This window comes from Plodia interpunctella, chromosome 9, assembly GCF_027563975.2.
Source record: "Plodia interpunctella isolate USDA-ARS_2022_Savannah chromosome 9, ilPloInte3.2, whole genome shotgun sequence".
Taxonomy (NCBI): Eukaryota; Metazoa; Arthropoda; class Insecta; order Lepidoptera; family Pyralidae; genus Plodia; species Plodia interpunctella.
In genome coordinates, this window is record NC_071302.1 from 8,991,186 (window position 1) to 9,006,534 (window position 15,349).

The 15,349-nt window shown below is 32.4% G+C and overlaps 2 long non-coding RNA genes across 2 annotated transcripts; both read right to left on the bottom strand.

Annotated features, from left to right (window-relative positions):
- Window positions 1-1,190: 1,190 nt before the first annotated feature.
- LOC128672432 (uncharacterized) lies at window positions 1,191-3,305 on the bottom strand. Its single transcript, XR_010369983.1, has 3 exons — window positions 3,190-3,305; window positions 2,890-3,004; window positions 1,191-2,568 (listed from the first exon to the last, which is right to left on the bottom strand). It is a non-coding gene; the product is annotated as an uncharacterized LOC128672432 (long non-coding RNA).
- Window positions 3,306-6,820: 3,515 nt separating this feature from the next.
- LOC135309778 (uncharacterized) lies at window positions 6,821-11,138 on the bottom strand. Its single transcript, XR_010369982.1, has 2 exons — window positions 9,084-11,138; window positions 6,821-8,526 (listed from the first exon to the last, which is right to left on the bottom strand). It is a non-coding gene; the product is annotated as an uncharacterized LOC135309778 (long non-coding RNA).
- Between the last annotated feature and the right edge of the window lie 4,211 nt (window positions 11,139-15,349).

Here is a 15,349-nt window from a genome sequence, read left to right on the forward strand (position 1 = left end):
GTTGTCCAGGTGCAATATAAAACAGGAACCATTATTATTTTGACTAGTATACCTCTTAGGAGATAAAGTATCAATCCAACTTTAGACGTAGCATGTTTATCTTTTATTGCTTTGTTATTACGGTATATTCGGCATTCACCCGATCATTTCATTGGATCAACTTCATCAACTTATCCGAAACTGGTATATTTTGTTTATTCTTCCGATATGATAATAGATAAGTATTATGAACTTGTAACATTATGCTACTCTGTATCGCTATTCAACTTTCATTGGACTTATCCATAATTATAACCACACATGTCAAACTGCTGCACATATTAAAACATTCGAATTAGAATATTTTGTAGAAAATAGACACAACAACATATTTACAACCAAACCAATATCGATAGATATTAAGTTAAAAAACAAAGTGGGCCATAATTGGTTCGTGGCAATGATTGGGTAATTTAGTAATAAGCTGGAGATTATCATTGACTCGGATCCTCGCACGGCAGGAGACACTGTTGGTACAATGCCAATCGTAACTCAGAACTTTGGTGAATTTGCAGAACGTGTAGCCGTTGACCAAGAGCAACCTCTTTCCAGACGGTAAAAGTATTTCACGCGCTGTAAACAAAATCATAGCTATATCTTGAAATAGCAGTGATAGAATTGATCAAACATATCTTTATATATTTTTATAATTATGCCCTAATTTTAGTGGAAAACAAGTTTACAATATCGCTGAAGAAAATATGTGTCATTTAAAATGTTTCAAGAAAATATTATATCATATAAAATATATTGCAATATTAAGGCTGTAAAACAATGAGAGTAAAGTTTTCAATGTGTTTTCTTGGCCCTGTCGAAAACGATAACGCTAATCTTTACGCGAACACTTGTGTGAAATTATTTTTCGCACTTAGCAGATAAAATTTTATTCTGATTCTCCTTTTATTTATCAATTAAAATCAGTCCTTCTTGATCATATATTTCAATGTAGAATATGGCACTTCATAAATTTTCGAAGCCTTATAGGCTGTCCATTTTTTATTTTTGACTGAATGAATAGCTAGTTGTAATGCATTTTCTGAATATTTTTTATATAATGAACGACGTCCTAGTCCTGAAAGATAAATATGGATGAATCAACTATGCTTTGCATAGATTTAGGTCATTTTGTGGCTAAAATTACAATTCTTACAGATGCAGAACTGATTTATTATTTCTATTTTTTATACAAGGAAGAAACAGAACAGATTATAGGAAACATAAAAAAAAATAATTTATGAAAAATATGAAATAAATATATGAATATTTATAAAAATAACGAAAGAACAAATCTTAATATATCGTTGGGGCCAGATGATTGATGACAAGAATTAGTTATAATTGACAATATTAATTTTCACTCGAGGTAACTACCTACATATCCCTAGCCAAGCTCCCGAATCGCCATTACTTGCTAGATCTTAATCCTTTAGATTTGCTGCCGATATCTTGATTGTCTCTTTCTCAACCTCCAAATAACTCTAGCGTTAAATTTTTCTTTTGCTGTCAGATCCTTTACTAGTCTTTTATTTTTGTGGTAATATTCACGTCTTTTCTTTTTATACGCTTCATACTTTTCAGGGTCATGTTTTAAGCTTTGTTTATATTTCCTTTGCCTTTCTGCAGCAGTCAAGGGCACGATAGCTGAAAGAGCATACAAACTGCGTCAGCAAAGTGAGAATAACCTTTCAGCCCTTCATCTTTGGCCGTACTATAATGTCTATCAGTAGCCATTAAGTTTAAACATTCAAAAGCAAGTATTTTAGGCTACATTCCTTTAAAATATTATAATAATTGGTATTCGATAAAGAAATCGATATCGTCTAGCAGAACCGCAGTAAAAGTACTACTCGAAACTCGTGAACGAAATATTTGGTAGGTATAACGTTAACTGGTAAAATTTTGTGATCTCGTCTTCTGATTCCCGACAGTTCTTTCAAAAATTGGATAGGGATAATTCCAATATCTAAACTGAAGTTTCAAAAAAAATCTCCATAGGTATAGTATATTGCCAACCCATTTAATAGAAACTTAGTGTTGATTTTACAAGATATGTATTCTGGCGTAGATAGTTGAGTCACCCATAAAACAATCTTATTATGTTTGTCATAGTTCATACTTAGATGCAGTCACAAAAAACGAAGACCAAGAAATTTTATTTCGGTGATAGAAATAAATAAAATATTTAATGACTTTTTAAAGAATATATTCTAAACTCCAATTATTTACAAATATTAGGAGGTAAACCCTTCATCTGTTAAACTTATGCATCTTTCTAATACAAATCTCGTTTTAACGATTTAATCATTTTATATCTGCCATCTTCAGTTCTCACGAATTTCTTTTTTGGAGGGTGTAAATGGTCGGATGATCCTTTTACAATGACGCTATTTTTTTCATCGAACAGTATGGCTGCGTAGCAGTAGTTAGTGTTGATGCAACGCCATCTTTGTTTTGAATAAGGTGCTTTGGCGTAATAATATCCTTCAAACTGGAGAATCAGTTTGTCGTTGACTGTCTTTATAAAATATACTGTAAAGAATAGACATTAAGCAATATTAGCAAATTTATGCGTACCCTGGGCGGATCCGATTAACCTCGCATGAAAATTTTGTAATGATGAAAACAACATGATAAAAATATATGACATAATAATGTAAAAAATAAAAAGGCAAACCCAAAAAGTCTCGGTTTTATGTCGTTAAGGAGAATACGCGTTCTAAATATTGTGCAAGGCTGTATTTAATGTCTAGAAATATTTTTTGAAGTTTTAATAATTTTATATCTCCCATCTTCAGTTTTCATGAATTTCTTAGGAGGGTGTTCATGGTCAGATGTTGATTTTATGACCACCTTTTTGTCTTCGTCGAACAACAAAGCTGCATAATTTTCGATTTAGGTCCTTTGCTATAGTAATAATCTTCATACTTTAGAAGCAGCTTGTCGTTGATTGTGGTTATAAATATTACTGGGAACAAATAGAAAATGATGGTGATTTATTGACAGTTAGGTAATTTTTAGAAGTATGATACCATTCATGAGGAGAATTCTCGAACATTAATATAACCCACGACAAAAAGTCTAGACTATTGATTTATTCGACTTAATTTACCAAATTAGTAAAAAGAATATTAATTGTATTATTTTACTAACCCAATTTGGAGTCGGAGCGCAGCACACAGGAAAATTATGATTTGAATATGTTCTCTCTATTTCGGGATTAGCCATGGTAGTTCGATAGAAATTATCAACGATTTTTGTGCAATCAAATTTTCAAATATAAACCGTCTCGATTCTTGAAGTACGTTGGAGGCGTATGGTTGTGTTCATGTACTGGTGTCACGACATCGTTATGTATTATTAGAACAGCTTTACACCCAGAAGTACATCTCCATCGCTTGTTGTTCATTCGTCTGGACTCTGGTAGGTACGTGTAGCCTTTGTACATGTAGTATTGTTTTCCGGATACAAGTGTTATCACAGAAAAATCACTACCTGAGAGAGTAATTATCTTATTAATCATTATTCGCAATTCATGTTACCATTTGCCACCGCATCTTGCTACGATTACATTTGAAATAGTAAACTAATTAGTAAATACCGATACTTTTGCAGACTATCACTATTAACATAAACGCAGAATGCCTTTAAAATGCTTTATTAACTTGTTAAGATATTCCTTTTTTAGCTGATAAATAAAATTAATAAAAATATTATGGTGACGTTAGTGTCCGGGTGCCTTTAAGTAGGGTCCTAATTCCATAAATACATATATAATACTAAAACATGTGTACGCATAATAACACTGTTTGATACATTAAAATTACACTAAATATTTGGATCTATAACTATTGTATAGGGTTATGTCGTCTCGAAGAAATGCATCGTCCGTCTAGCGTGTATGTTATAGTCCTTTTCTTATGACTATGGTCGCCAGTCTTCTCCGTGACAGTCAAGTCTGGTTCAACCTTAAGAATCGCCTTGCATTGAGGGTAAGCGACGCAGTTGTAACGCTTTCCTACTTTTGAGCCTATATTCTTCCTGTAGTAGAGAAATCCCTGATAAAGCAGCCGGTTTCTCCCATTCAACATTGTCACCATTCTGGCTGTAATAAGAAAGGTATAACATAAAGGACAGAATACTTGCAAATTAGCTTTAAATCACATTCGGGTATATGTTCAATTAATTTAAAATGGACAATATGAAAAAGTTTTGAGTGAAACATTATACCACGAACATTTACTACATTAACCAAATAGTAACAAGACACTTCATGCAGCGAAACCCTTACATGCTCTACAAAAAGCTCTAATTTTCGTAAAATGTAACTCGTACTATCTTAACGGCTCATTTTTTTTATCTTGGATTTGAAACCTCGAATTAAAAATAAACGAATTAAAAATAAAATCATAGTCAAAACTCAGCTAAATTTTACTGATGGATTTAGTCTCAATTCAAATGAAGTTCGTTGTAACACTCCAAATACATAGGTTTATTGTTACATTCACTGCGGAACATGTAGAAAGGTTTAGTTTTCTTTGCTTCGTAAGAAGCAGTAATGCGGTCATAACATGGCTTAGATCGCTTTCTCATTTTCTTGGCTTACTATTCCTGACTATTCTTTAAAACCGATGCATCATTTTCCATTTCACGTTGAACGCACTCTGTTCCTCTGTATCTTCGCTCCTTTTATATTATTTATCTTTTACTGATTGGTGAATTCTTTATATTAAAATGCCAATGATATTGTTGAATAGTATACAAGCCAAAGTTAAATTGTAAACTTCAACTTCAAAACAACAACGAATGTAATTCTACTTGTACTGTACATAATTAACCAATCTTCGGTTTTGTTTTTGTTAATAGAAAATGACAAAATGGCGTCAGATATGATGCTTATCTAAATAAATAATATTGATGTACTTGTACTTCGTATAAATAGATATTTGACAGTGTGATAGAGTAATCTCTGAAAACACTACATTTCAGTTAAATCTTAATATATTTCCCATCCCTCGTGCGATGAAATTTTTTTACAGCATGGTTGTGGTCACCGCTGCTTTTATTAATGATATAGGAGTCATCGGTGAAAATTACCGATTTGCATTTTGGGAACATGGTACAACTCCAACGGATGCCACATTTGGTATTGTAGTGCCTAAAATATGTGTAGTCTTTATACAACAGCTGCGTCTTTCCAGTGTTTGAAATGGTTATAATTTTTCCTGCAAAGAGACGATTATCATGAATACAAAGCTGTCCACCCATCGAAATAAGCCAACTTCCAAACCAAAACATTTCAAAACTAATACATTTCTGGACGGGCTTTCACGTATTTAGATGTAATATAATATGTCTACTTCGACGGCAATTTCAAAATACGTTTTGTTTTTGATAATTGAGAAATAGATATTAGGCAAGTAAATGATTATACTTCATTTAACTAATTAGGTACTTCGTGGTAGATTAGCGTAGGGCTCAAAACACTTCTTTCCATAATGATTTTGAATGGAGATCAGCCAGTCTTAGGTATACTTTCAGAATTAACAATGGACTTTCTAAAGTTAATGAATTTACTAATGTAATAAGCCTATAAAATGATCTAATAAATAATTCCCGCTGCATCATCAAATCGGCGTAAATAGGCGCATTATAAAATATAAGTACAGTGAAATCACATATGTATAAATAAGCACAATGAATAAAAATGTTTGAATGTAGCATAATTTTAATAATGAAATAGTACTGTACTAAACTGATATACAAGTTTAGTAAATCTATGATAAATATATAGCTTGATTAGAGTTAATGTATCAGTAAGTTCATGTCAAGTAAGCCTTACTGAAACATATATCTTCTTTGGTTTGTAGATCATACATAAAGTCATCCATATAATGATCAAGATCAACGTTAGCCACAAACAAGGAATCTTATTTATGCATCAATCGTGCACTATCTATGGGCTCCAGCATTATAGATAACTGCTTAAGAGGTAAATTAAGTACATTTTGCTCTATAGGTGTCTTATTATCTGTTGCAAACACTTCTTCCTGAGATTCCTCATCAAAAGCTATTAGATCTATCATTACTGGTTTTTTAGTCTTCATTTTCGACTTCGGTTTTTTACGTTTTATTTTCGCCTCACTTTTTCCATAAAATATTGTTGGTAATGATATCGTTGAGATTATACGTTCATCACTAACATCGCCAGGTTCGTGATCGTGGTTGAAACTAATCATTTTAATGATGTTTTTGCTATTAGTGTAAACAGAAGCTTTACACCTCCTAACATTACAAATCCAACGGACTAAAGGTTCTATTTCACTTTGGTTCGCTTGCTTGTTATATAAATGTCCTTCATAAAGAAGCCGAGTTCGACTGCCATCTGGTATTAACTTAGCTACTAACTTGTCTGTAACAGAAGAACGATAAATAAGAATATAATGTTTTGTTTTCCTTCTGATCACACTTAAGACGGAGAACATTAAAATTAACAAGCCGTTTATATCATTATTGTCTCATAGATTTATAAATATATTTCTTAAATATACTTTATTGGTCAATGATATTATAAATCAAAAGATATAAACTTTATAAACAATCTAATTAAACAAAAAAAAGCTCTTCAGTATAGCGAATTGCGATAGCTGACACTCCATCAGAAAAGTGATATAGCTTAACTATTTATTCGATAATAAAAGAAAACCCCAAAAGACATAGTATTATGAAAATGCAACAGAACTAACCTGCTAAGTGGATTTCAAAATAAACACAAATACAAAAATACATGCATGCATTTTTATTAGCCAATACAGTACATTTAATTAATACATTTATGCGTCTAAAAAGTTGATATAATACATGTAGTAAGGGTACCCTCATCATATTTTAAAGATTAACAAATGTACAATGTTAAGGTTTAAAAAACCTACCAATTAGTATTTGGGCTGAATGGTGGGTCATGCCCCATCCTCTGTAAAGGTGCAACCCCAGCAGTGGGGCATAACAACTGTCTGATTATGATGATGAGGCTAAAATCATAAGGGCGACTTTATTTCCGCACGATTCAATGACGAAGTCATAAAAAGATCAATTTGCAATCACAGAAACGTTAATAAAGGAGAACGTAATTATCTTAAAATCACTGGCATTTCGCATCACAATACAATACATATAAATTTAAAGAAACAACTCTCAAAGCTCTTTATATAAGACGATAATGTCCTATCGAAAATTGACACGGTAATCGAACTCAAGTCAAAATTCAAGACAAAGGATCTTTTTTACGCAAAAGTCTTGGAGTATCTATAGGTTCTAGCTTTAAGCACATGTCCTTTAACTCAGTTAAATTTTCCTTTACAGGCGCCTCAATTCCCTCTGTAACATCATCCGTGTCCTGGGTCTCTTGATCCAAAGTAGGGGCCTGGATCAATACTGGTTTAATAACCCGTTTTTTCGGCCCAGGTTTTCTACCTCTTTTAGCCGTATTCTTATGTGGCAATACCGATTTAATTGATATTTTTGCAGCTATAAGGTCTTGATTTCCGTCTCCGGGCTGGTGGAAATGCTTATGACTTTTCATTTGAACGATGTATTTGTCATTGGTGTAAATTGATGCTTTACATTTCCAAGAGTTGCAAACCCAACGAATCAATTTTCCACTTTCACTTTGATAGGGTTGTTTGTCGTACAAATGTCCTTCATACACAAGCTGAGTTTTGCCGTCTTTTACTATCAACTTGCCTGTAAACAGAATTATGTTAGTAATCGTGTTTGTATTTATTTTAATTAGCTCATTAATAGTGTTAAAATAGAGTTGTTCTTTGAAGTGTGGGTCAACAGGAAGAGTAACATCACGACACTTTATAACAATAATTTTGAAAACCATAATTTTGTCCATGACCATAATTTAATTTTCAAGATTTTCCACAACGTTGTAGTATTTTTTATTTATGAAGGTAGGTATAAAATAAATAAGAGAAAGACCGACATAGCATATAGGATAGGGACTCATTCATAAATTATATCGTATAGTATTAAAGTATAAATTATATCGTATATATATAAGTATAGTATGGTTGATGTGGGCTGAAATCTGCTTTTATATAACAAAATGTGAGGGTAGATATATCAGAAACTCAAATACTCCATTAGAAACTTTAATTTAACAAATACATAATAATGTTTTACTCTATGTACATGGCCGTACAAGTTGAGATCATAAGTAAAATGCTTTCAATATTCATCTTGAAATTTTAAGTTTCATATAACCTCTATGTGTCAAATGTAACAGTTTCTTCGGATGTGTGGCATGATTTATATGGGCTTTTATTATGAAATTAGAGTTATTTTTCACATACAAGAAGGATTTACACTTGGGATAAGCGGTGCAGGTCCATCTTGAAGACGACCTGTTTATATACTGTCTGTAAAATGTGTATCCTTGGTGCACGGCGTGAGTCTTTCCATTGGTTAGAGTTACAAAGCTGACTGAAAAATAATTTAAATAGTTTATGTAATACTTTTTGAGAGCAAGAATTATCTTGAAAGAAAAACAAAGAGCCTTCTTGCCATTTCGCCTTTCTTCATTTCTTAGAAAAATCTTTTTTGAAATGTAGTTGGTACGATATGTTGGTATGATATGTTCTTTTCGAGTCGAAATACAGATATATTATATTAATTTAAACCAGTACGTAGCCACAGTAATTGCCCTGTCATAGGCCTCATTCGTATCCTCGTACTGACATCAATATTTCTGAAGGGTTTAGAGTGAAGACAAAAAAATTTACATAAGCATTCTGATTTGTTATGAAACAATGAGTTCGTTTGATTTAAATATTTAGTATTCAACAAAGAAGTTTTTTTTTGATAAGTTTACTGTATAAAGAAAACACATAATGACAAAATACAGAATGGTAGCTGAGGTAGAGATGCCCATGCTCAGGCCAATGATCTCTCAAAGTTCTTTCAATATTACAATAAAATAGTAAGCTAAAATAATAGTCCTTTTATTGTTATACATATAATATCCTTATCTTTTCACGTACTTGCCATCAGAACATTGATGCAGTTCTTTCCTTGGATGATTGTGGTTTAAGGAGCAATCGAGTATCACGAGTGTGTCGCTGACACAAACGAAGGCCTTGCATCTAGGGAAGCTGGTGCAGACCCACTTGTGCCCTTGCTTGACTTGGTATCGATAGAAAAATGTGTAGTTTTCGTGGTGTATGTATGTCTTGCCGGAAACCATCTGGATCAATTCGGCTGAAATCGTTATTACATAAAAATCGTAATTTGAACACAAAAATAAAGTTATAGGGAAAATAGGAAAAACTAAGAATAGGTAGATGAATTGCGTCAGAGAAAGTATGAACTGGAGGGAGTGTTAAGTGATAAGAAAAGGGACAGAGGTAGATGGAAGAACTTAACCCTACTTGAAAATGGTGATGTATATCACAAATTGGATAAAAAATATTGTTTTTTTTAATATATTTTGAACCAAAATAATGCCCTTGGCATTGGGGATTGCAAAACTATTGCAGTAGATTACACGCAAAACGATACGACGAAACGCCTATGGCACGCTAGTGATTAAGGAATAAAACGACATATTCAAACATGTTTATTTAATAACGAACTTATTTTAAGAAGCAATAAAGTAAAATATTAATTTTATTAACACTAAAATGAGAAGTCCTAACACCACAGCAAATCGATCAATGAATTAAGATGAAAGTTGTGGGAATTTTGTTAATATTGCCATATTTACCTACCATTTTATTAGTTATAATTTCGTACCGTATCCATAAATATTAAGATATTTTACAATTCTAGAGTTACACAAACGGCACATAAAAATGTATACAAATTTATCAATACAAGTGTATTGATACATTTGGTGACGTGAAATGAGATGAAAAATTGGCATGGTCTCGATAGCTCAGTGGTTAAGAGCACTGTCCCAGATAAACAGGGGCGTGGGTTCAATTCCAGCTCGAAACAAGAATTTTTTCATCTCATTATTATTTTCAAAATTAAATTAAAAGCATGTGTGAAAGGAATAACAAATCCATTTAAATAGTTGGTGACGATTTTGGTCACAGAGTTCGTACCAAGAAAGAAGTCCCGTAGCCGTGGGCGCTACTGTCGCTGCAAACAGAAAGTGGCTCATATTGTCACGGGTTTTTCTTACGTGGTACGGTCTTCACTTGGAAACTTTAAAATTAGTAAATATATTAAAATTGTAACAACAAAAGTCACCAGTGCATTAAAAATAGAGAATAACACAGAAATTTCATAGTACATGTAACTACTTACAGAAACATTCTACTGAAAATCATTTTATTTTTTGCTATGTGATGACTTTTACGTATTAAATTTCTATTATTTAATTGGCATAGAAAACACGTAAAAAAGCAATAAAAATATTTTTCGGGCTATCCGCACATTACTAGAACTCTATATTTAATACTTAAACATCTGTAAACACCACACAAGTTACGTAGTGCTACTTTTGAACAGAAAATATTTAAGTAACAATTCCTATTTACATTACAATAGACGTACCAGCTAAGCCACGCCTCAGCTTCCAAAGAAAATTAAGTAATTTTTTTTTGTTTTTTATATATTAAAATTGTTGATCTGATGATCATTGAACTTAGTATGTCGTTATAATATATTCTTTTACATTTTTACTTTGTTTTAGAAATTGTTGTATTTTGTTGTATTTCATGTTCAGCGAAAAAAAAAAAACGTTTCTTCTTGACTATCAACACTATAGTTATAAAACAACACTTAAACCCCTTCCATACGACACAATTTGATTGCTGATTGAATTGGGTACAATCTGATCGTCCGTCCACACGTACACAACTATATCGCCAATTTCAGTATTTGACTGAGCAATCCCAAATCGGGCGATACCGACCACCCCATTGGGTGGTCGGTATCGCCCGATTTGAATTTCTTTCTTCCCGACTTTGAATTTCATATTTCCACACGACCCAATTTTATTGTCAATCTAATCAAATTTGGCGTAAACTTGGGTCGTGTGGAAGGGGTTTAATTATTGATAGATCCCTTTATCGCAGTAACATTTTCAAGGTGACGTTTTTAGATATTTTATATTTTTTTCCATGATCGCTTTCAGAGATACGAGTGCTTCTGACGGCTTCGGTTCGTGGTTGTGCCTTATATTATTCGCCACAACTTGGTTCGACGCGTTTAGTTCGACAAATGCTGGACACTTTACGGTAGAAGAATGAGAGCATATGTAACGTACCTTTTTAAGTACTCCTTTTGACAATATTATTTTACCTTCCCTGAATACAAAGTCGTTGAACATTAAGTAATTAGATCCAGATGTTGATTTAAAAATACCTCCAACCACACGTTTCACTTCTGGAAAAAAGCATATAACATGTACTTATATCATTCTTAAATTAAATTATCATAAAATGTATTTAATATAATGAGTTACAAATCGTTTGTAATAAAAATTGATCACGAAGGTGATCAGTTTTTATTACAAACTGTAAACTGTAATAAAAATTGATCACCTTCGTGACAAACTGGTGACACTTAAAAAGTTTTGTTCTTCGTTTTTTGTAATGAAAATTGGACTTTTATGTGATATTAAAAAGGCTACCCAATAGGCGTCGCCCTTATCGATACCAACTCATGTTAGATTGTTGGTATCGATAAATTCAAATCATTTATTCAGAAATTAGACCTTCACAGGCACTTTTTTTCGTCAATATTTATAGTTATTTCTCACAAGCTACAAACTACTCTGTGTAGTTTTAAGAATACCTCCATTTACTACTAAGTTTTACGTAGTTATATGCTTATATCATGTGATTTTGTACGCAAGTGGGTAGAAAATAGAGTGCTTTATAAAATGTGTAATACCTGTATGTAACCTGGGTTCACAAATAAAGATAATTTCAATGATTGATTATATTTTTATATACTGACATAATGGTCAGATCAACTCTACAACATTATACTACATTGTCATCTGATTTTATATTTGAATGCAAAATTTTATATTAAAAAACAAAGGAGATAAATAGGAAACGAGAATGAATCTGGAAAAACTAGACAGCCATATATAAATAGTGGCACTTAATAATTTCAAATTAAATATAACAAAATGAAAATTTTCAAACGTTCTCCGAATCGCAAGAAACAAAAAAATTTTTGCTAAGATTTATTTTTGATTTTTGCCTAACTATGACTTTTTTCAGACACTGACTCGACGGCAATGCAGCACGAAGTACATCGGAACATTCCTCTAAACATTTGTCTAATATTTCATTCGTCGACAATTCCAATGATGTTGCATTTCTCAATTTATCTTTGAAAATGTCCACTTCTTTCCTTACAGGATCTGGAGGGTGGGTGTGGCATGAAGGAACTTTTGCAAATATTGGAGTCCCATTTTCTTTCATAGTTATTGCGGTAGATTTACATGAATAAGACTTGGATTGGTTACAGCCCCAATATGTTTTGTTGTCTACTTTCTTACGAACTATAAACATGTATCCCTGGTAGCAAAGTCTAAGGGTACCTTTTCCTGATGGTATGAATTCGGGCAATTCTGCAATTAGAGAAAATAAAATTGTTTTGAGACAAATCACGACATCGTAAAAATCTGAAAACATGTGAATTTCCGAGGAAGAAATAAAATACATTTATTATTATTTTTTATTTAATCATAATGGATTGTTTTCCATTTATTGGATGTGAAAATTGTTTTTACAGGTACACGACACACAGTTGTCTGTTTTTGATAGAAAACGATCGTCTTACCGTTTATGCAATATACGCATCTATTTATTGTGGAACACATTTTTATTTATTTATTTATTTGATAAGGATCTTTTTTATACTTACATATCTTTTGAAAAATAACCTGTTTTATAATAACTCTATGGGTTGGATTATAAGAGATTGGCTTTTCAAATAAAATCTAAAATTAATTGTAAATAACAGAGCTTCAGTATCGTTTGCATCTACGTACGTCCAATCAGAGTCGATGTCACCGATATTTCAAACATTTATCTTAAGTCATATGTTAATTGATCTCGATCTCATAGCAATATTTTTTGACAATCATAAAGCTCTTATTTTTATAAATTTTTTGTCTATTGAAAACATTGACTGATTGTAAGTATGTTCATCATTTTAGATATCCGTTGTCCGTCAAAATTTTTAAAACACCCAATTTCTTTTAATTTTAAAATGTCTTTTTTCCAATCTTATTTCTGTTATGCGCTATAATCATATATATTTAATAAATTATATTATTTATTTACCTCTATTTCTAAGAAATTTTGGATTAATTTCTTAGACAGCGATACAGCCAATGCGAAATTTTTTATGTATTCTTGCTTTTAGTTTTTCTATTTTAGACCTTTCTTCAATTTAATTCTTTGTCGGTTTATTATCGTTCGAAGTGCTTGCATTGACGGAAGTTTCTGTAGAATATCTCCTGAACAGACTTTTAAACACTGGTTTAGTATTTCACTATTAGACATTTCTAAATTCGTAGCCTTTTTTATTTTTTCTATGAAATACTTCTTTTCTAAAAGGTTCTTGACTATGATTGTGTTCAGAAGGTAATTTGTAAAATATTATTGTCCCGTCTTGCTCCATAGTTGTTGCCCAAGACGTACAATCATCTACGTACTGAGTGCACTTCCAATATGACTTTTTGCCTGCCGTCTTGTTTTTCATAAAAATATAACCATCGTAGCTTATCAGTCTATTGCCGTTTCTTGATGTAATAAATTCAGGAAAAACTGTAAGTAATATAGCAAATGTTGTTAAAACTCGGATTTAATGTTTAACATCGTTCGCTTATACGCAGAATGTCGAAGGGTATAATTATTCTAAATTAGTTTACAACTACTCCGTCATCTTCTCGTCATAAAAACTAAAATAAATAATAATAGGTACTTAATATGCTAAATTAATAAGCATGTTGTTTTTCGTTGGTGCGACTCGCAAAGGAATTTCTTGAAAATCATTGGTCCGAACGGTCGTGTCTAGGGTTTTATTCAGGCGTCCGGGGACAATGATGGCGATATCAAAAGCTAAAGTGGCAGGTAACTAGTCTTTTGCGACCCGACTCAAAATATGTCAAAAGGTCTATCAATTCATAATATGAGCTTCCTTTTTTAAGAGTAAAACGTGGCCGGTGCTCGCATGACCCAAAATAGAAGTGCTGCGCATTCGCGGCAATCTCGGTTCGTGAAATAGCAGCAAATGGCCACCGCCTGCGCTGGTACGATTTGTAGAGTAGAATATCCTAAGTAGATAAATCAAGGATATGTTGGAAAGAAAAAAGTTTTGGAATAAGTAGACAGATACATACTGGTAAAGGAGAAATTATGGAACTTGTAACATTAAACGAAGAAAAAACAAATGCAAACATTTATTTTCTTGCAGCTATTTTTTAAGAATCTCAAGAGTCACAAGAAACAAAAGAATCTTTATAATGATTTAGTCTGGATTTTTGGCGAGTTATAACTTGTTTCAGACACTGACGCGCGGCGGCAGCGCAGCAGGTAAATCGGAACATTCCTCTAAGCATTTCTCTAATATTTCATTCGTAGACAATTCTAATGTCGTACAACTTTTTAATTTTTCTTTAAAAACAGCCACTTCTTTCCTTATAGGATCAGGAGGATGAGTGTGGTATTTTTGTAAGTTTTGAAACTCCCTTTATCTCTACAGTTATTCCGCTAGTTTACATACATGATAAGTCCTGGATTTATTACAGCCCCAATATGTTTTGTTATCAATTTTTCTACGGATTCGAAATAAGTAACCTTGGTAGCAAAGCAACTTGGTACCCTTTGTCGATGTTTTAAACTCAGGCAATTCCGTAAAGAGGTATAATGTGTTTATATGCTCCTTCGGCAATGGCGGCACGCCATCTTGGAAAATAAAAGAAAATCACAGCACATGTGCACGCTTTTTGAGTAGTGTTGTAAATGCGAGTTGGACTCGCACTCGTAGGGTTCGACTCAACTCTCTCATTCTCGCATTTTTGTTGCATCGTGGTGTTTGTTGTGTTGTGTAGTGGTTGGTGTTCGTGTTGTTCGAATAAAGAGGTTTTCTTTTCGTGGAAACCCCATTAATCAGTATTCAAAATAATGTAGTAACTATGTGATTATACATTTTTAGGTGTATTATCATCATGAGATTTTTCTGGCTATGAGCAGATAATAAAATAATAATAAAAAATAGTTTGTTTTTCTTTCCCACTTGAATTTGAAATGGATATATTTGGGGTACAAAGCAA